We start from the raw sequence: 25,933 nt of genomic DNA on the forward strand, positions 1-25,933 counted from the left end.
TACATAAATGTGAGGGAATACAGACAGCATCCCATCAACATAGGAAGACCATGCATGAAACTGCAGCTTACAAATGTTTTCTAAAAGAAAGGGACACATGATGACATGTAGGCACAAGGAATGTTGGCAACAGTGATGGCACATAAATCATGTAAATGGACATTCCCCACTTACCAAGGGAAAGTAGTGACCTTTAACTGCATCCAAAGAACACATGTTTGTTGGACACATTACAGACTACAGTGAGGCACAGCTCCTATCATATGCTGAAGAAAACTAGCTTCTGGGTGGCAGATGGCCAACATACACATTTACCCAGACCCATGGCAGAGAACAGTGATCCTTCACCTACTTACCTTTGTCCTGGAACACTGAGGAGTAGTGGTCTGTAGCATATAAATTCTACCCACTACAACAACAAACAGTACATGATTGATCAATGTACACAGCAATATGCGGTCCCTGCAGAGCAAATGGTTTGTGGATTCCACCCAGTTGTATCCTAGCTCTGTGGTCCAATAGGCAAGGCAAATCAGTATACAACACATGACATGTCAACACAAACAATCTCTCATCTACTGTGTGACACGTGGCTCATCCCTAATTGTCAGGGGGAGCTGTCAGAACCTCACTCAATCACTTGGCAATGGGACAGGCAGGAATTTGCCCTGTACTCTCCCACTTGTGGCTGCTGTGTTGCCCTCAAATGCCCATAAAGCTCTGGATAGGCCACCACCAGGATGCAGGCCATCAGGGGAGTCATGCTCCGACAGGCACCCCACCCATGTTGGGAGGACAGCTCCAGCTGGGCCTCTGCGATCTTCTGAGCCCAGCATCTCAGGTCACCTTTTTCAACACTGGGCGCTCCGCCGGCTGTGGAACCCAGGGTCCGCACTTTCTTGGTGATGGCTCTCCATATCATGTTCTTTTGATGGGCGTTGACCTGCACGGATGCAAAAGACAAATCAGGAGATTTTGATCACAAGTTTCATCACAAATGGTTGAGTCACATACATTTCAGAAACAGCAAGCTTGAACTTTCCTATTTGTCAATATTTGCCAAATGTGAAACATAGAAGCCAAGAAGTACAGCCTTCACACATATATTTGCCAATCTGCAGACCAACCCACCACCCTGCTAAGCCCTACAATGAGTAAGAAAGCTTACTAACATCATGTGGGACATGCCCCTGCAACCTGGCTAAGATGTGAACCGCTATGAGACACATCACACCTCTGTGGCTTCTGAAGGGTAAACTCCTTTGGCATGAATGAAACAACACATTAACACTCTATGAGGATGACTTTCTGCATACAGTCCCTACAGGCTGCTGCAGGAGTACAAACACAAACATCACACATGGGAAACAATGAAGGGACTGGAATGGTGGGTACAGAAAGTGTCCTCCCTGTCCGTGTGTGGACATTTTGACTAAAAAATGCAGACTCATGCCACTTTAGAGGGTGGGGTTCTGTGGTATGTAGCTATACCACAGAACACTCCTTTGGACAAATGTGTCCATCCTACAGAGCTGACATCCAACAAACAAAGGCATGGGTTGTACAGTTTCTACTATATGACCAGGCTAGTGAGCCACATATCATGGCCTCTTAGGAATCAACACATTGTCTGCACTGTGGGACTGTAATTTATGCAAGAGGCCTGTACAGGACAAATATGACCTGTGGGAAGTTGACAACAGGGCTGTGGGAGTAAGGGACCTGTGGAGAGTCAAAGACACATATTGACAATGAGGCAAAATGCACATATGGACTAGCTTAATGACTTACCTCTGTACCCATTCCTATCTGATCAAAGGAATGAGGCATTCTGGGCAGGATGTTACACCAGAGACTCATATTGCCCACATGACAGGATCTGCTGGGGATCAGGAAGTGGGCATGGTGCCACTATTACATATCCAAAGTGACTCCACCCCTGCCTAGACTAGGACCCATACTGGGAGATACATTTGTCAGGCCCTGGTCTCTGCAGGCTGAGCATACTGAACCTACATGAGACTCTATTCCCATCACTTCCATGCATGACAGGATATCATGTAGTCAACAGCAATTTGGCATGTGGTGTGTGTGGCAACCTGAAGGGCACAGTGAGCCATGGTATGCCTTCCAAACAACAGTTTAGCAAGGGTAGATGTGTTTAGAAATCTCTGTGGCACCATACACATTGCTCACATTGCTCTCAACTGACACATACAACATGCACATTCAGCTCATGCTGCCATGCACATGTATGTTGTCTCACATATACATCAGTCATGAGGAAAGAGATGTCAGTGGATGGTTGTAATGTCACCTCATCTAGTTATGTGCATTCAACACACGGTGGATCTAGGAACACAAAAAGCACACACACCACAATGTGAATGAACTAACATATGGCACTGGCCACCAATACCTGCACATGTTACATTCCATTGATGCAACACAGACTGCACCCAGAGGCACATGAGCAGTCAATCTGGCACACATGGGCACAATCTAGCCTGTGAGGAGGGAAATGATAGAGAAGTACAAAGAAAAATGTGCACATGATGCACATGAGGCACCTGCTCCTCTGGTGCACCATAAAGCTGTCCATAGAGGGATAAGACCTTAGTCACCAGCCTCTTCAGCTCATCTAGAGAGAAGGCAGAGGCTCTATCACCTGCTGGATGTGGCATGATTGCTCCCAGAGGCGTTACACAGCATCTTGGTATTGGAGGTCTTGCTGGCAGCAATGCCAGGAGTCAAGTGAGGGAATCTGCTGAACATGGCGGTCACGTCCGCCACATACCCGGTCATCACCACCGGCGGACACAACCATTGGCCTTGACCACCACTGGCAGCGAAGTTGGTTGTGTCCATCTTGGGTGGTTCCTATTGTCCAGTTGAGTAGGTCAGACATCTGCCATTTTAGAGGCCTAAAATGCAGCACTGGGCTTCACAAACTGCATGACATTTCTGAAAATGTTGTTTTGACCTCCCAAACATGCTAATCCTGTCTTGTCATGTAGGTCCTACTACTCGAACGCCATTGTAGTATGTTGCAGGGCACAGATGGCATTTTACAGAGGGGCACAGTCCACCCCGTCAAAGGTAATTTTTGTGGTTGGGATATCCAGTCACATGTTGAGGGGCATTTGTGATGCACATCTTTGAGTTAGGTCCAGATACATGATGTGTACACATGTGTGACAAGCCATGGAGGTCAACTGTGACCCTTGTGCCATTAGCAGCTATGATGTGTACTGTGTGCCATGTCCATCCCTTCTAAAATGTCTTGTCACATGTTATCAATGACATGCATCATGTATGTAGCTGGGGACACAATTACTAATGTCAGACCTCATTTCTTGTCATATTTAGATACCCAGGGACAGGGAGGATGCATCAACCGCCTGTCTACCATCCACTGCCAGACCTACAGACCATGGAAGAACGCCACGTCATGTTCCTATATTGTACTACCCATTGTACAAGTCATGCCGGTATTACTCTTCCTAGCCACAGGGTTCATCCAACATACAGTGGCCCTAGCTGCTGGCATGTTCCAACTTATGTTGCCTGGTGTTGAAGGATGTCCTCTCACCAATGTTGAAACACATTGACAGCTACATCCAGTTTCCCCATCATGAGGATTTAGCCCATGTGAAGACTGACTTTTATGGTTTTGTATGATTCCCAGATGTGGTGGGGGCTATTGATGGCACACATGTTGGCTTGGTCCCACCACAGGCCAATGAACAAGTATGCTTCAACAGAAAGAAATTCCATTCCATCAATGTCCAAGTTGTATGCGGACCTATACATTTCACAGGTCTGTGCCCATTAGCCATGTTCAGTCCTTGATTCCATCATATTGCAGAACAGCAATGTCCCTGAGCTGATGTCATGACTGTACAAAGAGAGGGCCCGGCTGGTTGGAAAGTCACATCTGTCCTTTTGTGTGTGTGCAATGTATGGTGCCACAATTCTGATAAGAGGGACTCATTGTTGCACATATGTCCCATTCCTTGACAGGAGACTCCGCATATCCCAACTGTCCTTGGTTGTTGACGCCACTAAGGAATCCAACTACACCAGGGGAAGTCCACTTCAATGAGGCCCATGGAAGAACAAGGTGGGTAGTGGAGCAGGCTTTTTGGCTTCTGAAGGCCAGATTTAGGTGTCTGGACCGCACTGGTGGAGCCCTCCTCTACTCACCCACAAAAGTGTGTCAGATCACTGTGGCATGCTGCATGCTCCACAACATTGCCCTGGGAGGAGGAGCCTGCTGTGCCACTGGATAAGCCTCCTGAAATGCCACTTGAGGATGATAGCGGTGAAGAGGAAGGAGCTGATTTGCAGGAAGACCTCATCAATAGCTACTTTGTATGAGAGTAAGTATGTAATGTGATGTAATGACAGACTGAACGAAGAACTGTAGTTGTCAGAATGTGTGGAGTAGAGTGTTTTGGTAAAAAACTGGGGAGCGAATGCTTTGCAATATTCAGACGTATGGATAGCCTATGTGCGGTACAGTGAAATAAAATGTTTGGTGTGACCAGACACTTGTGGCAATGTGTTTGTGTGCGTAGATAGTAATCCTTAGCAGGACCTGTACCTGTTACATATCCCTCCTTGCATTAGTATCTTGTGCATTCCTTATTTACTTCACATTTTCTTGCATCTCTGCATAGTAAAATGTGGAACTAACGCAAGCAGACAATGACTTTGTGAGAGTTGTATTTACTGAAATATTGTACTTTAAAAATGAATTGGTGCATGGTTGAAAAGAACAGAGAAGGGTTCAGTCATGGTGGATGAAATCATTTTATTAGATGCCACACAATTGTCAAAGTCCAGTGTACTTTTTCCATAACAAATGAGAGGTGGTTGAAGAACAGTCAACAGAGTGACTATATGTCACACAAAAGAGTTCTTCAGGAAGAATTCACTTGCTGGCAGTGGTGGGTGTCTTGCCATCCGTACCTCCTGGGGTCTTTGCTAGACGTCTTGCTTGCGTGGGAGGTGATCTGCTGCTACAGAGGCAGGGGTGTCTGTGGTGGGTTCTTCCTCTGACAGGGCTCCCTATTAGTGGCTGGCAATGATGAAGGGCCAGGTATTGCTGTGCCAAAGGAGGGGGTAGATTGTTCTTGACGATCCCTGATTAGGGTACTGTTAATGTCCCTCAACACCCCTGTTAGGGGGGCCATGTTTTTGTGGACCAGGTTGTACAGATGAGCCTGAACTGTTTTCCACATCCAGACTTCCAGGAGTGTCTTCTTCACTGAGGGCTCTAGCCATTGGGGTAGTGACAGTCTCTTCTGTGGCCATTGTGTGGCCAGTGGCAGCTCGACCTGTTGAAGTGTAAGATACAATGTTACTGGTTGCATTGTGACATCTCCCTGTGTACATAGTTGATTTGCAGGTTATCCTATTGTGACAGATACCCATGCTATTGGTTGTGTTGACCTGACATTTGTGAAGCATGCCAATTCCATTTAAGTCAAGCAGCTGATTAATTTTGCAGGTCATTAGCACTTGGGAGGGTGGCCAGAGATTTTCATCTTGCCACCAGTGCAGGCAAAATAGTGGCTGGGCAGGATGTTGCTATGACCATTTTGAGGCCTAGTTGATTGTTATGCATGCAAATATAGGACTTTGTTGTATATATGACTGGAGTACCATGTGGTCAGTGCATTGTGAATGTGTCTGCTGCCAATACCATTCTGTGATGCATCTTGAGTCCTTTGGGATAAGTTTTGTTGCACACTGGGTGAGCTGTCCTTCCTGTCCTCAATAGTTTCATCTTGGCTTAGCAGTTCAAGATGGAGCTAGGTGGGCAGACACATCTCTGATTGAGCATGTACTGTATCTTGGTCGCTCCCAGGTGAGTAAACGTCAATTGAGAGTTAGCAGGCAAGGGTTTTTGGACAAGTGGTCACTGTTCAGCTGTTTGGAGACACTTGAACAGAGCCTCCTGGGAGTTTGTAGTCATGTCATTCCCTCTACTTCCCGACAATTGATAATTGGTAACCTCCCAGGTGAGTAAACTTCATTTGAGAGTTCACTAACATATGCATTGGGGCAAGTGGACTGTGGGCTGGTGATTGGAGTTAGCGAAACAGGGCCTATTGGCTTTGCAGTCAGGTCACTCGCCCTACGTCCCAACAGTTGACAAATGGGATACCCCCAGGTGCATAAACTTCATTTGAGTTCACTGACAGATGCATTGGGGCAAGTTGACACTGGGATGGGGGTCGGAGTTAGCAAAACACAGCCTTTTTGGCTTTGCATTCAGGTCAGTTCACTCCCTCTACTTCCCAACAGTTGACAAATGGTATATTCCCAGGTGAGTAAACTTCATTTAAGAGTTCACAATTAGATACATTGGGGTAAGTGAACACTGGGCTGGTGATTGGAGTTGTAGTAACAGGCCCTCCGGGGAGTTGCAGCCATGTTACTCCCTGTACTACACACAGTATACAAAAGTTATCCTCCTGGGTGAGTACACTTCCATTGCGGGTTAACGAACAAGGGTATTTGGACAAGTGAACATTGGGCTTGTGTTTGGAGTTGGAGAGACAGAGCCTCCTGTCCTTAGCAGTCATTTCACTCCTTCTACTTCCTACACTTGATAAATGTCACCCCCCCAGGTGAGTACACTTCATGTGTGAGTTCTCAAACATGAGTCTTTGGAGAAGAGGACACTACACTGGTGTTTGGAGTGACAGTAAGAGAGCCTCCTTGGAGTAGCAGTCATGTAACTCCCTGCACTACACACACATAACAAATAGTTTCCTCCCAAGAGAGTACACTTCAATTCAGAGTTAAGACACAGAGGTACTTGGAGGAGAGAACACTGGGCTGGTGTTTGGAGTTAGAGAAGAAGTGAGTCCTGGGAGTTGCAGTCTTGTCACTCTCACTACTTCTCAATACTTGACAAATGTTATCCTCCCAGATGAGTAAACTTCATTTTGGAATTGACAAACAGTGGTCTTTGGAGAAGGGTACACAGTGCTGGTGTTTGGAGTTACAGATACAGGGTCTGCTGTGAGGTGCAGTCATGTCACTCAATCTAGTACACACACTTGACCAATGTTCTCCCCCTAGCGAGTACACTTCAATTGAAAATTCACTAACAGATGTTTTTGGGCAAGTGAATCCTGTGCTGGTGTTTGGAGTTACAGAAACAGGGCATGCTGGGAGTTGCAGTCATCTCACTCACTCTAGTATACACACCATACAAATGGTATCCTCACAGTTGAGTACACTTCAATTGGGAATTAACAAACAAGGGTATTTGGAGAAGTGGACACAGTGCTGGCTGAGTGGAGTAACAGTGCCTCCTGGCCTTAGCAGTCATATCAGTCTCTGTACTACAAACACTTGACAAATGTTACACTCCCAGGTGGGTACACTTCGATTGGAAGTTGACAAACAAGGAAATTTGGATAAGAGGACACAGTGCTGGGTGAGATGCCAGACAGGGGTCTTTGGACACGTGGACACTGGGCTGGTGTGTGGAGCCACAGTGAAGGTGGCAAAAGGTGAGCAGTGAGCATGCATGACATGGCATTTTTGTGACATATTTTTCATGTTGTGACTTACCAAACTCCACTTCCCCAGATATTCCTGTCAAGCCCTTTGGATGCAGGATGGCCAAGACCATCTCCGCTAAAAGGGATAGAGTTGTATGGGTGGAGTGGGAGTGCCACCACCAGTCATCTTGGCCTGCAGCTGGTGCCTGGAGACCAGGGAGCAGACCTTTCCCCTGAAGTAGTTCCACCACTTCCTAATGTCCTCCCTTCTGCACAGGGTATGTGCCTACATCATTCATTCTGTTGACTATCCTGTCCCACATTTCCATTTTCCTAATTAGAGTAGTGGGCTGGACTTGAGCTCCAAACAATTGTGGCTCTACTCTTATGATTTCATCCACCATGTCTCTTAACTCTTCATCTGTGAAGTGGGGATTTTTAAAACGTGCCATGGTGGGAAAACAATGTGTGACAGTGACTTACTAAAGGGGGGTAGTGGAAAAGGGTGTCACTGGACAAAAGTGTGTTGGGTGTGAAAAGAGATGGTGAGAAAAAAGTGGTGCCTGGTATATTTGCTGCATGGTAAAGAATTTGCTGTGGCTTCAGTGTTTGGCATTGTAAATGCAGGGAATTTTGGTGTGTGAAGGGAGTTTTATAGTGTTCTTTGCATGTGTGTCCAGTGTGGCATTGTGTGTCAGTTGTGTTGTTTTCAAATCCATCCAATGTGCAGTTGTATATTACTTTGATGACCATGGATCGCCGTGGTTTGGACCGCCATTGGCTGACCGCCATGGGTGCCCGCCACCGTGACTTTGGGCTTGTAATACAGTCAGTGGTTGGTTGCTGAGCTGCCGGTGCTGGAGGTTGGACTGCCATTTTCAGGGCCTCCGCGCTGCTGCCAGTCTACCTTTTTTATTTGGCTGTTGGCGGTCCTACCTGTATAACTGGTGGTCTGATGGACAGCCTATAATGAAATTGTAATATGGCAGATGGGATATCTGTTATGTTTGTGATGGAGTAACCCTCTACCAAACTCTAAATCAGACCACTATGTGGCAGGCAGGCACATAGAAAAGTATGAGTAAATAACATCCCACCAGTAGCAGATGTAGTTGGTCGCTCAGCCCAGGTCTAACTGCCAGGGACAACATACATGGAACATCCAACACACAGCATTCCATGATGTCCAGGGAGAGGAGGATGGCAGAATACCACACATCTTTCTCTTTCACACAAAGAATATACAATGACCACACACACACACACTGGAATGAACCAATGACCCCAAACATAGCATACTAATACCATGCATAACCATGACACCCACACACTAAATAAAAAATCAGGCTGGAAATATCAGAGAGAAAACACTTGAAGCCCTCCACACACACACACACACACACACCAGAACAGATGGCCAGACTGAGATTTGGAGTGTCCACAAAACAAACCAAGAGAAAAAAACACACATAACAGACTTGCGTGCTTATACTTTTACTCAGACCTTCCGGTTGAATGAGTAACCAGCCACAAGAAACAACCACGAGGAAATGTGGGGCATAAACCAACCCCTGGGCCACTTGATAGTCCTGAGAAAGTTTCCTCTAGCAGTGAGGGGGAAAGTAGAAAAGAGGCACTTTTCAACCACTGGGGAAGAATAACATGAAATAGGGTGCTACACGATCCTAAAAGTTCTCTCCCACAAAGAACCACATGAAACAGGTACTTCTCAACTATTGGGTAGAACAACACAAAACAGGGCGCAGCATAACTCTACCAACAACTGCATGTAGCACTCCTGAGTAAGGATATACATATAAAAATGTAGCAATACAATAGCATAGCAAAGTGCTTCTTGTGAGAAATTGTAATCTTTAGCTACCACAAGAGAAAAGATGCATTAATGACCATGCAATCAAAATGTAAAGACAAAGAATACATGAGACAGAGTAAATAAAAGAACGATATTTTAACAGTCATGTGGTGACATTTTTCTACCATCCAGGTGTCAAGGTGAGTAAGTAATGGCATGCAGATCACCCTTAACAGAACCCGCACAGGAAAAATAAAATGTGAATATCATATGGCAATGATTCAACTAGGCCAGAATGTGGTGCACTAATCTGCAGGATGATGTCCCAATAAGAAGTTCAGTCTGGCAGTGGCACACGTCAGATCACTGAGGTGCTCTAATCCTGTCAACCTAAATATAACGCAAACTCTGGATGGTACACAGCCTGGCAATGAATCTGAGGGAATATTGGAGTGGATGCGTACCATGTCCTCAAAGAAGGTAAGTTGGGAATAGTTGGTTGCAGCCACAAGGGCAAACAATACACATGCGGAATTGAATCATGTGAATTGCGTGTGAATTGCACGGGCCCTATGGCAGTTATAGACACTTCTTGTGATCCTGAGTAGACTCAAAACATAGAGAAGTTCACAGCTGGAAAATGTCCAAGACCACATTTATTATAATAAGCCTAATTACTCCCCATTTATTCAACGAGAGACAGAAACAAAATGTTGCTTACGTGTATCGAGAAGGTAGCCAACTTAAACTTCCATTGTCACAAACAGCAATGTGTCGAAACAAGTCTTTCACATTTCTTTATTGTCTTAAAGAACTTTCTTTTGGGTGAAAATCTGTCACTGAGATCATTGCCAATAGAGCCTTTTGGTAATAACAAATCCCCAAGGATGTTGGGGTGACGGTATCCTAACCTCATTACAAACACAGTCCATGGTACTAGTGAAGCAGTCAAAGACAGATTTTCACTTAAAAGGCCTACTTTCTTTTCCATGAGTCTAGTGGGTGAAATGCCACTGATGGGGTAGAATAGAGCACAAAAGAAGCACATCTTTTGAAGTTAGGTAAAGCAGCCTAAAAGTAGTACAGATTCTCCTTACACATCACTGGGTCTTTTAAATCTTGGCAGTATTATGAAGATGTAAGTTGGCAGGTAGGAAGTGCAAGAACTCTAAGATACCTTGTTACACACCTTTATAATTGACAGGAAGCTTTATTCAGCAAGCAGGTGCAGGTCGATGTATGAATCCATAGCAGACCTCACCAGGAGCTCAGCCAGGTCTAATGCTAGAGACAGCCTAAACGGAACCTTCAACATGTAACATTTCTTAATGTCAAGGGAAAGGGGGTATGCAGGATATCACACATTCCATTCTCAACTAACAATTTTGTAGGAATTTTGCAGTGTGCCTGCAACACATTTTCCACATGGGGCCTGATTCACTAAGATACTTACGAGGAGTAAAGTTAAAAGTGGTAATTCTCCTCACTCTTGGTGAAATCTCGCACTTGGGGCGGAATACCTGCACTCAGGACGGAATCTCCGTGTGGAGCACTGCAGAGAGTAGGCCAACTGGAGATTCCACCCTGAGTGTGGAGATTCCACCACAAGTGCGTAGAGTCCGTACTTGTAAGTTTATTCCACGTGAGTACCTTTGTGAATCAGACCCACAGTGTATCCAAGGACGAAAATCTTCCATCAATGAATTACCATTGACAATTTATAATGGTAAGGTAAAAGTTTGATATTTACTTTTTTTAGAATTGCATTTCTTATTGTATTTTATGTATCTTAATGGGATACTATGCATTTTATCAATGTATTATGTGAATTGTTATTGCATTTCTGTCCTACAGTGATAAAGTATTAAAAAGGAAGTCCACCAGCCAAAAGAATCTATTCCTAAAACCCTTAAACAGAATCTCAGTAATATGCTAGCAAGACATTGTACTTTTTAATATTCTAAATACTTCACAAGAACACAAAAAAAATCTTTGGTTCATTTTCTTTTGAAAAAAAGATTTCAACTTGTTAAAAGGCCAGTGTGAGGATTTGGTGTGTATTATATAGTAGGGTCAGGTAATCGTACAGTGCAGTACACCCACAAATACTGTCTTGGGTCCAGTCAGGTATGTTTACTCAGCCTTAAGCTCAACTCTGAGTAGCTTGCGGCTGCGAGCAGTAAGGCTTAGCAAAAGAACAATGTAAAGAATGAAACAATAACAAACAACAGAATAAGAAGGTCACGCAACATGAAAAAAAGACACTAGAGTAGAAAAATAGATTAGAATCTATTAGATATAGATTAGGTTCAGAGACCTTGATCATCAATATCCACCTTAAGGTTCTTGAGCTATAGATGTTTAAAGGAATAAATAATTCCAGCATCAACTGCAAACAAGCACTGGTCAACAAAAACTTTAGAAACGTTTGAAAAGTTTTGAAAAGTTAGTTTGGCAACTCCAGCCGAGTTGGGCAACCATTTCCAGCAGGACAAATGTCTGTGGGGCCAGAGAGGATACTTTGGAGTTACCTTGCCACTAGAGAGTGTTTAGAGCAAGATACAAACTTTACAGTATGACTACAAGAGATGATAATGGAGTGGTCCTGATACTGAGGTATGCAGGCTCAAAAATGCTCAAGAATGCTGTGCCGTCCATGGGGAGAAGTACAGTGGAATCCTTGGTCCACAGGTGAGTGGAGGCGAGTGGAGGTGACTCTGGCCATGGATTTCAGGGTCTCACAAAGTCCTCTTTGCAGGGTTCTAAGGGCTGCCAATGCAGACCTTTGTGCTTTTGTAACACAGCGGTCATGGTGAAAATCTTTGGTAAAGGCTGGTGTCCCTCATGAGTGACCAACACTCAAAGGTCTAGCAGGTGCACATTTTGGCTATCTCTGAATTGTCCTTGGGGTGCCCAGTGTAAGGTAGTGCCAAGACATCTGTGGTGGCTACCAGAGATACAACTTGGGCTCCTTCCGCTTTAATGTCCTCAGTGCTGTTCTGGGGGGCCAGCCAACTGACCCTTAAAGCCTTTATGTCACACTGGGGCTGGGGATCAGAATTTCCCTGACCTAGGCATACAGAACAGGGTGCAAACTCCACTAGCCCAAAGTGCAGCAGGTGAAGTCGCTCTAGCATCGCAGCCTCTCTTTGTGCGCTTCCAATGGGTGCAGAGTGGTCTTTTCTCATCCCCTTTCTATGTCCAGTGAGTGCTCAGCGTATAAGTGCCTGGGACTGCACATTTATCCCAGGAAATGCCCTGAGTGGACCATGCTGTCACTAGCCAATGTGCTACTTGGTCCCCTTCTACCTAGTGATGGCGTTCCTGTAATGTGTGGCATCTGACTACACCATAATGCCACATTCCCGCCCCTTCTAGATACCACAAGCCTTCCTCGGTCATGAGGAGTAAGGTAGCCCACCATAGAACTTTGGCTACCTGGGGACAGCATGCCCACGGTAATACCAGTTGGGGGTGAGATTCCCCTTTCTGGCCCTGTATCCCTACTGTCTACAGAGATAAAAGGCATCCTGCTCAGGGGTGTTGGGCCAGGCGGCGCATCAAAAGCAGCTTTCCCTTTGAAGCATGCCTACAGGCTAATCCCCTGACTGACCATCCTGGCAGACAAGGTCACTGCTGTGGCACTGCTTTTGTCCCTTAACCTGGGGAGTCATTCACATATCTCCCCAGGAGGTCAGAAAGCTGTCTTAGTGTGTGGGTCTCTTTGTGAGTCCGCTGGATGAGCAGAGCACAAAGTGGTCAAATTTCCTAGAGTGGCAATTATTAATAGTGATGTTAATCTCAACCGGAGCATCAGAGCGCATTCAATGTCATGATTAATTTGATACCTCACATGACCCAGTTTGGAAGTCCCAGTCAAACATTATCTGAGGGGGATGCCACCCGGTAATCTTGTGCTGGCCATTGGGGCTACAAACTTTACCAAAAGAAAAAGAACAATTTGGAAGTGGTGGTGTTGAGACATATCAAAATATATATGTCTCTCTTAGCAAAATACAGCTCCCTGTCATAGGACTCCGAACGCCTTCTTCTGGTATGCAGTGGCAGGCTGGGAACCGTTTTGGGTCTTGTCACACGAAGGGTGGCATAAATAGTGCTACAGCCCTGAGTGGTCACTCTGCTTTAAATGCCCTGGGTACCCTGGGTAACGTGTACTTGGTTAGCAGGCCTCCATTCACTCTCAGTCCTAAAACCAACAGCATCTGTCCAAAAATGCGGGGGTGAAAATGCAAAAAGAGGTATTTTGTTACATGGTCCCTCTCCATTTGAAAGGTGATGAACAACTTACCCCTTTTCGTGGTGGTTCTCATCATCTATGTCAAAGAACATGGAAAGGCCATCTGCACTGGTATGGTCAGTCCCAGGTCTGTGTTCCACGGTAAAGTCTATACCCTGTAGGTAGATGGACCACCTCAACAGTTTGGGATACTCTCCTGTCATATGCATAAGCCATTTGAGAGGGCTGTGGTCAGTTTGAACTTTGAAGTGAGTCCCAAACAAGTAGGCTCTTACCTCTTTCAGGGACCAAACCACAGCAAATGCTTCCCTCCCATTAGCACTCCAAAACTGTTCTCTGAGGAGGAGTCACCTACTAATGAAGGCAACAGGTTGATCCTGACCCTGGCCATTTAACTGTGACAGAACTGCTCCAATCCCATGTTCTGAAGCATCAGTCTGCACAATAAACACTTCGATGAAGTCAGGTGCCTTTAAGAGAGGTGCTGATCACAGATCTTCCTCTAGGGTATCAAAAGCTTTTCGACAGGAGTAAGTTCATAGGACCTTCATTGGCTGTTTGCCACTATGGTACCATAGCCTTTCACACATCTATAATACCCAGTCAGGCCTAAGAAGGCTCTTACTTGGGTCTGTGACTTTGGAGCTCCCTAGGCCAGTGGCAAAACGAAGCTTAAAGGCCCCCCGCAAAGTACCTATAGTGTGCCCTCTCCCACCCGGACCCAGTCAGGGAACTGCCGCCCATGCACTCTGTACTGTGCTGAGGGAGGACTAGCCTGTCCCTAGTTTTAGTCTGTCCTAGATGTCCTGCCAAGGGGATGTCATGGGATAGGTTAAGGAGGAATTCTCTGTACTGGTGAGGGATCACCACCCCTCTGATTGCCCCTGATTTGGGGTTCTTTGCATTGCTTTACAGGATTTCCTCCTCCCACTACACCTTATGGGTCCCACTGACTTGTCCATTCTCCTGCTTGACAGCAGGTCTGGGCGGCCATGCTGGATATTTTAAACATTAACTTGGCTACGAGAGCGTTTTTAGAGCTAGATCCAAAATGTACAGAATGACTGCCATAGACAATAATGCAGTGGTCCTGATTCTGAGGTATGCAGGCTCAAAGTTGCTCAAGGATGCTCTGGATGCTGTGTGGTCCAAGGGGTGAAGTCCAGTCGAGTCCTCGATCCATAGGTGTGTGAGGGCGACCCTGGCCATGGATTATAGGGTCCCACAAAGTCCTCTTTGAAGGGTTCCAAGGGCTGCCATTGCAGACCATGCACTTTTGCAACAAAACAGTCACAGTGCAAATCTTTGGCAGATGCTGGTGTCACTCACAAGTGACAAATCTGGAACCAAAACTCATGAGTCCTGCAGACACAGGTGCATCTTTTGGCTATCTCCGAATTGTTCTTGGGGCGCCCAGCATCCAGTAGTAGCTAGAGTTCTGTGGTGGCTACCAGAGATGCGACTTGGGCTCCTTCAGCTGTAATGTTGCCACTGTTGTTCTGGGGGAGTAGTCAACTGACCCTTGGAGTCTTTGCTTCAGACTGGGCCATTGATCAGCATTTCCCCAAGATAGGCATGCAGAAGAGGGTCCAAACTCCACTAGCCCAAAGTGCAGCAGGTGCAGTCGCTCTGGTGTTGCAGCCTCTCTTTGTGCACTTCTAATAGGTGCAGAGTGGTCCTCTTCTTGTCCTCTTTTCAGGTCCAGCGAGTACTGAGGGTCAGCATGTCAGGGGTGCCATATTTATCCAAGGAGAGTGCCTTGAGAGGACCAGGTGGTCACTATCTAATGGGCTACTGGGTCCACTCCTACCTAGCGACAAATGTCCTGTGATGTGTGGCATCTGGCTGTCCCAGAAGGCCACATTCTTGCCTCTTTCAAGATTGCATGACCCTTCCTCGATTGTGAGGAGCAAGGTAGCTTATTCTAAAGATGTGGCTACGTGGGAAAAACATGTCCACAGTAAAACCAGTTTGGAGCGAGTTTCCCCTCTCTGGCTCTGTTTCCACGCTGTCTACATGGACAAAAGGTATCCTGCTCAGGGGTATTGGGCCAGACCGGCTATTAAAGACAGCTTCTCCTTTGAAGTACGCCTCCAGGCTAGTCCCCTGAGTGGCCATCATGGCAGAGGAGGTGGCATCTTGCTGCTGCAGCATTGCTTTTGCCCCTAAACCTGGGAATCATTCACACATCTCCCCAGGCGGTCAGAATGCTGTGTGTGTGTTCGTGTGTGTCTTTTGGAGGCCTACTGGAGGACCAGAGCAGACGGTGGCCATTTTTCTAAAAGTGTCCAACCATTAAAAGTGTCCAACCATTAATTATGGCATTAACTTTCACCTGAGCATCAGATCACATTTAATATTATGATTAATTAGATACTTCACATGAACCGGTTTGTTACTTTGGTACTGTTCCCTGCCATAGGGCTCCATAGGACTGCCTTAGGGGAGACTTACATATAATGTTAAGGGTCAGGGTGGCTTTGCCATTGGTTTAAATGGCAAAGTAGAACTGACAGTGAAAACACCATCCTTCCTGTCTGGAGTGGCAGTCTGGGAGCCATTTTAGGTCTTGTCACACGAAGGGTGGCACAAATAGTGCTTGAGCACTAAGTGGACACTCTGCCTTACGTGCCCTAGGTACCATATATTAGGGATTTATAAGTAAGTCAGGCCTTGACTATTGGGTGTGTCCAATTCGATATATACTTTGCATAGGGTCAGAACACTGGCACTGAGGTCTGGTTGGGAACCCTCAGTGGACTCTCAGAATCAGAAAACCAGCAGCATCAGTCCGAAAATGTGGGGTGGGCATGCAAAAGGAGGCATTTACGTACAGACAGACATTAGCAAATTACCAATTAGCCCATTTTATGAGAGAACAGCGTACTGTCATTCAGCTACATGCAAAGTGTAAGATGTAAAACCTGACATGCTCATAATGTATGTAACACCACTGCGCTAGAATCATTCATCAACCAACACATTCTACTAGCAGCAGAGAACTTTAATACTAGGACACAGGCAATGTGCATTTATATGGAGTCAAAATATACCTTCTTCTCATCCCTGTATTTGAATTGAAATGATGTCAAAATGTATTGTAAAACTCACAGAACCCAGTAAAAGAAACTTTTGTCCAATGTCCTTTGGTGGAAGTGTGTTATTAATGCTCTCCAATAAACTAACCTTGGCTTAACACAAATATTATTTATTCTACCTCACTTTCCTTAAAGATGCATTTATTTTTCCTGAATGTCATCCCTCTCTGATCCAAAATACTCAACACAAAAAACTTCACTCTGCTCACTCCGTGAGATTTGTCAAGCACTAAAATGTTGTCTTCAATTGCTGCAACACCCTGAATGCAACTGAACAGACGAGCAAAGAGAAGTTGAAAAACTTGTTGGCAAACACAGATCAAAAAGCATGTGTTAAGATAGAATGTAGCCTTTATCCTTCTGCCTTTAGCTGTAGGTAAATATGACACATGTAAGTAGATTTAATGGGTTTTCACTTTTACCCCTCAAACGTTACTCTGCAGGTAAGGCTAATTTTAGGGACTAGTAGTAGGTAGCGTTAAAGTGGGTAAGATTAATTTTAGATTTAATGGGTAGGTAGAGTTAGATAGAGTTAAGGATGATTTTAGGTTTAAGGAAAGGGTGAAGTTAAAGGCACATAAAGATGATTTTAGGGTTTAGAAGTAGGTAGATGTAAAGAGCTAAGGGTTTGTTACATTCAGGGGTGGGTAGAGGTAAAGGGAGGAAAGAGGTGTGTAGGGTTCAGGGACAGGTAGAAGTAAAGGGAGGTAAGATTGAGTTTAGGGTTTAGGGGTGGCCAGAGGTAAAGGAGGTAAGTGTTTCTTAGGATTCAAGGTGGGTGGAGCTAAAGGGAAATAAGGGTTTTTAGAGTACAGAGGTAGTTAGAAGTAAAGGGGTAAGGAATTTTAGGGTTCAGGGTTGGGTCGAGGTAAAGGGAGATAAGGTTGTTTAAAAAAGTGGAGTGGGGTTACCTCCAAAACAAGAAAAAAGGTGGAGGGGTTAAACAATCTCTCACACACACACACACACACACACACACACACACATACACAGGCACCACACACACACACACACACATATATACACACACACACAAATAAAACATATGTCTATTTACATACATACATTTACATACATATATATATATATATATATATATAGATACATTTGTGTTTATATACAGATGTACAGAAGCACATATACACCAATGTACTTTTAAATATATATTCAATGTATTCATAAAAATATACACATATGTATTTCTACATAAATTTATATATGCAGTTGAAAGCTGTGGAAAAAGGCGAATCGCTGAAATGCGTCCAGCAGTGTCCTAAATAAACATGCTTTGTAGTACATCCTGGTGTGCCAGCATTTCTTCTTTCCACGAAACAGCTGAAGATTAGTACAGGTGCTGCACTTGCAGCATGAGCAATGGTAGGTGAATGAGTAGGTGAACAAGGCCTGGCTGTAGACTTGTTGCACCCATATATATATATATATATATATATATACATATTCTTTTACTTCGTTCCTCCCAACAAGAAACGCCTCAGTCACACAATGTCTCTTCTGAAAAAAATGTATTGCGGCAAAACAAACACCCGCCGTGCAGGGCGCAAACCAACGCGTATTTTGTAAAGGATTGTTGGAATATATATATATATATACAAAGGTTACAGGGATGTTATAGTTAGGTTCACGGTTTACACATACAAAACCACTGAAATTCATTATAGCTAGGTTACAATTTTACAAGCACAAAACCATAGAAAGGTAGCAGTTATAGTATATAAGGTTTTTTAATTTTATTTTCAACTAGAACACCCTGTAACCTTTGTTTTTTTCAGTGAATTTCTAGTTTTTTTTAAAGGTTACGTAGTATTAAATTACCTTACGCGAATACAAAGTCCTCTGTGCATGGCCTTTGGCCATGCACAGTGGGGGTTTGCAGAAGGGCCTGGCCTATAGCCAGGCCATGCAGCCAACCTTCCATAGGCACCCAAACCCACAAAGGACATGTTACGGTGGGGTTGGGCGCAGGGCCTGGCCTTTTGCCAACCCTGCATAGGCACCCAACCCTGTACCACACACAACTTTCGGCCAGAAGGGGCTGTGTGGCCCCCCTCCCTGACCTGATTCTGGCACTGGGACCCCATCTCACAGGGTCTGGCCAATTCATGAAAGGTGTCTCAGGGACCCCATCCCCTAGCGTCCTACCAATAAATAAAAGAGAAGGAGGGCGGCGGCACCCCAGTCCCTGGGCCGATTTTGGCTCCTGGGACCCCAAACTCCAGGGCCAAGCCAATTAATAGAACAGAAAAAGGACCACATGGCCCCCCCTCCCTGGACCAATTTTGGCCCCAGGGTCCCCATTCCCTGGGGCCCTGCCAATAAGTTTAGGGACAGGGGGCCAGGAATTCACCTCCCTGGGCCAATTTTGGCTCCAGGCTCCCTGTCCTGACACCACCCAGGGTACCCACTGTGCACTTTTGGGGACTGCGAGGGGAAACTAATTTCCCTGCAGTCCCTGCTGGCTCCCAGCCTCCAGTGGGAGCTGGAATTTCTCTTGCACACAAGTAACAGCAAGAAATGCTGCTCCCTGGATGCGGGAGCAATTTTTCATTTGTTTTCTTGCCCGCTTCAGCCGAGTCCCAGAAAAGTAGATAAAAAATAAGAAAAGGGGCCAGGGTAGGGACACCCTGACACTTTAGCTCTTGGGCAGGGGTCCTAGGAGGACCTCCCAGGCAAAAAAAGCATTATTAAATAAAATAATAATAAAACACACATTCACGATGGGGGTCGCACATCTATGACTAAAATAAAAAAACAAACAAGTGAGGTCTCCTGCACTTGTTTTATGAGGCAACTGGGTGGTCCATGTCCCGGGGCATGTTAAAGTAAAGGAGGGGGAGCACAGGGCCCACCTCCTTTGGCTGACTGAAGCCCAGGAAACAGGCAACTCCCTGGGGCAAACAATTAATTTTATGCGGGGTGCATGGCCCTCCGCAGCCCCAGGGACTGCCACCTCCCTGGGGCAAACAGTCAATGAAATGTGGGGGTGCAGCCACCTGAACACCTGCACTGCCATCTCTCCAGGGCTATCTTTCAATTAAGTGCGAGAGGGTGGCGCACCCACTTCAAAGACCGGACCAATACCTCCCAGGGCTATTTTTGAATGAAATGCAGGGCCGGATGGCCCCTCCACAGCCCTGGGGACTGCCACCTCCCCGATGCAAACATACAATGAAATGGGGACGGGCTTCGTAACCCTGCTCAGCAAAGGGGACTGCCACCTCTCCAGGGCAAATATTCAATGAAATGAAGGAGTGCGTGCCCCCCCTCACAGCCACAGGGACCACCACCTTCCTGGGGCTGAATTTAAAGAATCCATTACGAACCTCCAGCCCTGGGGATGACCACCTCCCTGGGGCAAATTCTAATAATGGAGGGGGGCCATGTGGCCCCCCCTCATGGAGCCTATAATGGCCCTGGGGACAGACACCCCCCAGGGTCGGCTCCTGCTTTGTCCTATGGTGCTCACCCCGGGACATAGCTGTTTTCTCTGACTTGACCAGAGCTTTGACAACTCCTGTCATCCTAGTCAGAGCAAACACTCAGGTTCCAGCAAGTGAGAGCTGTCAATCAGCTCTCACTTGCTGGAAGCCAAGGTTTCCTCTGTTTCCCTGCCTGCTCATGCATGGAGGGAAAAAGATTGCTCTCACAGAGGGGGAGCTACATCTTTAGATGCACCTCCTCCGTTGAATGAAGGCCAGGCCCCAGGAGATGTGGTCACCAGGGTCGAGATCAGCCCAGGGAGGGGGCCGCACTGGCCCACAACCTGTACATTGGCAATTCACCTAACAAGGTAGCACTTACTAACCAGTAGAAAGTGCTGCCTCTTACATGCACTCTCAAACCCACATAGATCCCCTTACACCCACTAGCACACCTAGACTGACTCATTGTCACACCCAGAGATACCCTCTCACACCTATTCTCATACCCAGAGAGACAGGCGCTGCAGCCAATTCCTGCTGCAACACATTAAAACGCTGACTCCTGCAGGAGGCAGCGAGCTGCCTGGGACTACGGGGGCCTTGAGGCTCCCCCTGCAATCTCATTACACACCGGGGGCCATATGTAACAACACATTTTCCCATAGACACAGAATAAGTAAAACCCTTTGATACATCCGGCCCTGGGTGCCTTGTGGTGCCCCCAGGACAGATCACCGGGGCCCAGGTGATAGGGTCTCCAGGGCCTGCATTCCTCTCCTCCTCCATTTAATGAAGGCCAGGCCCCAGGAGATGGGGTCCTCGGTTTGTGATCAGCCCAGTGAGGGGCGCCGCACCGGCCCACCAGCCCTACATTGGCCATTCATCCAACAAGGTAGCACTTACTAACTAACCAATAGAAAGTGCTGCCTCTTACATGCACACACACACACATAGACCCTCCTACACCCACTCTCGCACCCAGACAGACACATTGTCACACCCAGAGACCCTCTCACACCTATTCTCATATCCAGCGAGACAGGCGCTGCAGCCCACTCCTGCTGCAACGCAGCAAAAAGCAGTGCACAGTGCAGGGTTGGGTGATTGGCCAATCCCCTCTGTGCAAAGCCGGAAGCCGTGCATGGTGCAGTGTTATGTGGTTATAGGGGTTTGGTTGCAGGCCTGCAGTGGTTGAATTAACGTATAGTGATGAAAATTACTTCACATTAAAAGAAAACATGTAAATTGACTGAGGAAAACAAAGGTTATAGCAACGTTATAGTTAGGAAATAGAATTAAAAAAATCTTGGAAATTCACTTAAAAAAAAGGTTACAGGGACGTTATATTTGGGTGCTGAATTTACTTGCACAAAACCAGAGAAATACAGCAGTTATAGTTACAGTTATATCAAGTAACTATAACTTGCGGCCTAAGGTAACTACAACTTGCGCCCTGGCCATGCACTGCTAATTGCCCCAGATATTACAGCTCTCATGACATCTTTTATTTTGTCAGAAAAAATATCAATGTAACATTAGAAGTCAAACTATTAAAGAAAAAACTGTGTGCTCCCTTGTGTGTGGCCAAAGCTAAACCCCTCTGAAGAGCTGTAATGATAGCGAAACATGTGTTTACTCATTCCAGGTTGGTTTGGATCATATTTTACTAGTCCAAAACTGTAATACTGTGCTTGTAGTGGTGAATGGCTTTTGTCAATTTATAGCTCAAGGATGATGGCACTGTGTCAACCCTCTTTTTTGCATAATTTATGCATCACTCCAACCCTGAAAGGGCTTTGTTTTGACTGATACTGGGTGCTCCCTTGTGTCTGGACAAAGCTAAGCACCTCTGAAGAGCTATAGTGATAATGAAACACCTGTCAGGAGTTGCTTTTACTCGTTCCAGGTTGGCTTGGATGGCATTTTACAAGTCCAAAGCTGTAATACTGTGCCTGGAGTGGTGAATGGCTTTTGTCATTTTACAGCTCAGGGAGGATGTCACTGTGTCAATTGTATGCTTAAAGATTTTGCTGCACAAATGGCAAAATACTTTGGCCCTCATTATGACCCTGGCGGTCTGTGGACTGCCAGGGACATGGTGGCGGTCTCACCGCTGACGGGCCGGCAGTGAAGACCGCCACATTATGAGTGTGGCGGGTTGGCCTTTGCCAATCTGCAACATCCCCGCCTGTACCGCCAGGGCAGTTTGACAGCCGGGCTGGAGATCAGCATCACTGACCCGGCGGTCCATTGAAGACCACTGGCGGTATCAGGAGTTGCCTTTCCACCAGGGTTTCCGCGGCGGTAGCACTGCCACAAAAACCCTTGCGGGAAGGCTACCGGGTGACAGGAAATTTATTTCCCGTCATCGGTAGATGACTCCTCCACCCCCCTGCAATCCCAACACCCCCTTACACCCTTCCATACCAGAACCCCCATCCTCCCCATACCAGACCCCCTTCCATACCACCCCCTACCTCCTTCCATACCAGAAACCCCCCCACATACCCACACCCACACGCACTCTGCCCATACGCCTCCGACCGGCAGCATGACTAGTGGAGGATTTCCATCCAAATTATGGCAGAAATCCTTCAGTACTCATAATATGGTAGTCGGAAGACCACCAGCACTGGCAGGCTTCTGGCGCCCATGGCTTCGGCGGTCTGCTGAAAAGACCGCCGAAGTCATAATGAGGGCCTTTGTCCCTATCTAGCTCTGCATGGATTGCACTGTGCTGATCCTATGCTTAAAATCTTTGCTATATAAACAGGCGTATGAAATGAGCAAATCTACAGTGTCGCTGGTGTTGCAGGGTGCTCCATACTGGAACTGCTCTCCACCTAAACCTGGGAACTACCAGGAGTTCGCTCTTCTTTTCTGCATAATTTATGCGTCACTCTAACTGTGAAAGGGCTTTGTTTTGACTTATACTGGGTGCTTCCTTGTGTCTGGACAAAGCTAAACTCCTCTGAAGAGCTCTAATAATAGCGAAACACGTGTCAGGGGTTGCTTTTACTCATTCCAGGCTGGTTTGGATGGTATTTTACCAGTCCAAAGCTGTATTAGTGTCCCTGGAGTGGTGAATTGCTTTTGTAAATTTACAGCACGGTGAGGATGGCACTGTCTCAATCCTATGCTTAAAGATTTTTCTGTACAAATTGCAAAATACTTTGTCCCTATCCAGCTCGGCATGGATAGCACTGTGCTGATCCTATGTTAAAAAAAATTGCTAGATAAACAGACATTTGAGGTGAGCAAATCTAGAGTGTCACTGATGTTGCTGGGTGTTCCTTACTGGAGCTGCTCTCCACCTAAACTTGGGGACAACCCAGAGCTCTCTCTTCTTTTTTGCATAATTTATGCATCACTCTAACCCTGAAAGGGCTTAGTTTAGACTTATACTGGGTGCTCCCTAGTGTATGGACAAAGCTAAACCCCTCTGAAGAACTATAATGAAAGCGAAACACGTCAGGGGTAGGTTTTACTCATTCCAGGTTGGCTTGGATGGTATTTTACCAGTCCAAAGCTGTAATACTGTTCCTGGAGAGTTGAATGGCTTTTGTCATTTTACAGCTCAGTGAGGATGGCAGTGCCTCAATCCTATGCTTAAAGAGATTGCTGTATAAAGGGCTAAAGGCTTTGGCCCTCATTATGAACATGGCAGTCCGTTCCGCACCACCGGCGGTGGCGGTAGAAACCGCCAACAGAGGAGCGGTCCGGACCGCCAAATAATGAACCAAACGAAACTCAAGCATCCCGCGCACAACCCACCACCAGGAAAGGAGTCCCGCTGACGACGGCAGAATCCGCCCACAGGCCGTCGGAAAGGCCCAACCCACCCATCAAATTATGAACCACCATTCCGCCACCAGTTCCAGGGCAGGAACCACCGCCACACAAATCCAGGTAGAAAAGAAACAAAAAGAAAGAAACACTCGCCGGAGGTCAACAAAACGTGCAGCGGCAGCCATGGACAGAGAGCTGCAGATCATGCCAGCCTTACTCCTTGCCATATATCTACACAATGGAGTCCGCCGACGAAAATTATGACAGTAAGTACTGCAACCTACGACACAAGGGAGGAAAGGGCAAACTTACATACTCACCCACTCCACCCACCCCGCAAAGCCCCCCCAACCATTCCCAGCAGCAATAGTCAGACACCCCACACCAAGAGGGACGTACCCAACCGAAGGCCACTGTAACTTGGCCATAGTACATACAATAGCACCACAGCCATAAATGATTTAAACAAACACCAGGGTGGAACTGCGTGCAGCCCAAACACAGGCCACACAGACACTTTATTCTGTAACTTAGTGAGCTAAATGATGCTAACAGGGCTAATGGCCAGTCCATAAAAAGTCAATTGTCCTTGGCCACAACTTGCCACACCTGACTCCCACAAGTGCTGGGTACTCCACTCAACAGGGCACCATAGGGTGATCCAGGCACCTCACGGAATGGAGGAGAGGGGTGGGGATTTATGACAGGGGTGGGACTTTGACTTGCGTGAGGAGGGGGTGGGCTTCTCCTTTGAAGGGGGTGGGAGCTGTTTGGCTCGGGCGGGGCAGGATGCCTTAGACTCTGAGCGGGCCTTCTTCTTAACTGGAGAAGGGGCACGGAAATGGGAAGGCTGGACCGGGGTAGGCTGCGATGTGGAAGGAGCGGAAAGAGCAAGGAGGTGGGCACGTTTCGGGCCAAGGCGGGGTGGGCCAGTGGGTTCGAACAGGTCTGCACAGGAGTGGAAAAGTTTCTTGGGAGCAATTGGGGTGGGCGTGGATAAGGGCGTGGGAGTGGAGACAGAGGGAGTTGATGTATGGGATGTAGGTGTGCGTGTAGTGTGTGCCGGTGACTGCTCAGTATGCTGTGGTGTGGTGGATGTCTGATGGGTGGGTGTCTTGGTGCATTTGAGTGTTTTGAGAGGTGGGGGGGTGGACACAGTGGGAGAAGACAGACAGCTAGTGTGGATGTATGTTGGGTGGGTGTCTGCAAGTTGGGTGAGTGTGCTGCATGTGTCATCTACAATGGAGGTGGCGAGTGCCGGTGTGGTGTATGGGGTGCATGTATGGCTGTCTGCTATTGTGGTGAGTGCAGGAAGAGGAGCAGTAACAGTGAGTGAAGGTGCAGTGCATGAGGGTGTGCATGTAGAGGGGAAAGACAGGGAGGCGGAAGATGTGGGCACACTGGGGGAAGTGAACATTGTTGTGTGTGCAGGTGTCTGTTGGCTGTGTGAATGCTTGTGGTGGGATGTGTGGTGCTTGTGTTTGGAAGTGTGTTTCTTGTGTGTTGATGTGCTTGACTGCATGTCTGAATGTGTGCCTTGGACGGGTGAAGGGAGTGGGGTGCTGGAAGAATTAGAGGAGGTTGGAGGGGGGATGGAATGGCCAGGGAAACTGGCTGACGTCCAAGAGGAGGCCAGAGCCTGAAAAGATCTCTGTAGGGCAGACACGGCACCGTGAATGCCATCCAGATAGGCATTAGTCTGCTGCACCTCTGATGCTAGCCCCTGGATGGCATTGACGATGGTTGTCTGCCCTACAGAGATGGTTCTCAGGAGGTCAATAGCCTCCTCTGTGAGGGCAGGAGGGCTGACTGGGGTAAACGAGGAGGTGCCTGGGGCGAAGGAGACGCCCACCTTTCTGGGTGGGCAGGCACGGGCAACTCGGTGGGGAGGAGAAGGGAGGGCGCTGATGGTGTGGGGGGTGGCGGTAGATCTCACGGTCATGATTTGTCCACTAGTGTCCGCCACCGCCGGAGGACCCCCATCGGAGGAGGTTTCATAGTCACTACCT

The sequence above is a fragment of the Pleurodeles waltl genome, chromosome 5, assembly GCF_031143425.1.
Source record: "Pleurodeles waltl isolate 20211129_DDA chromosome 5, aPleWal1.hap1.20221129, whole genome shotgun sequence".
NCBI lineage: Eukaryota > Metazoa > Chordata > Amphibia > Caudata > Salamandridae > Pleurodeles > Pleurodeles waltl.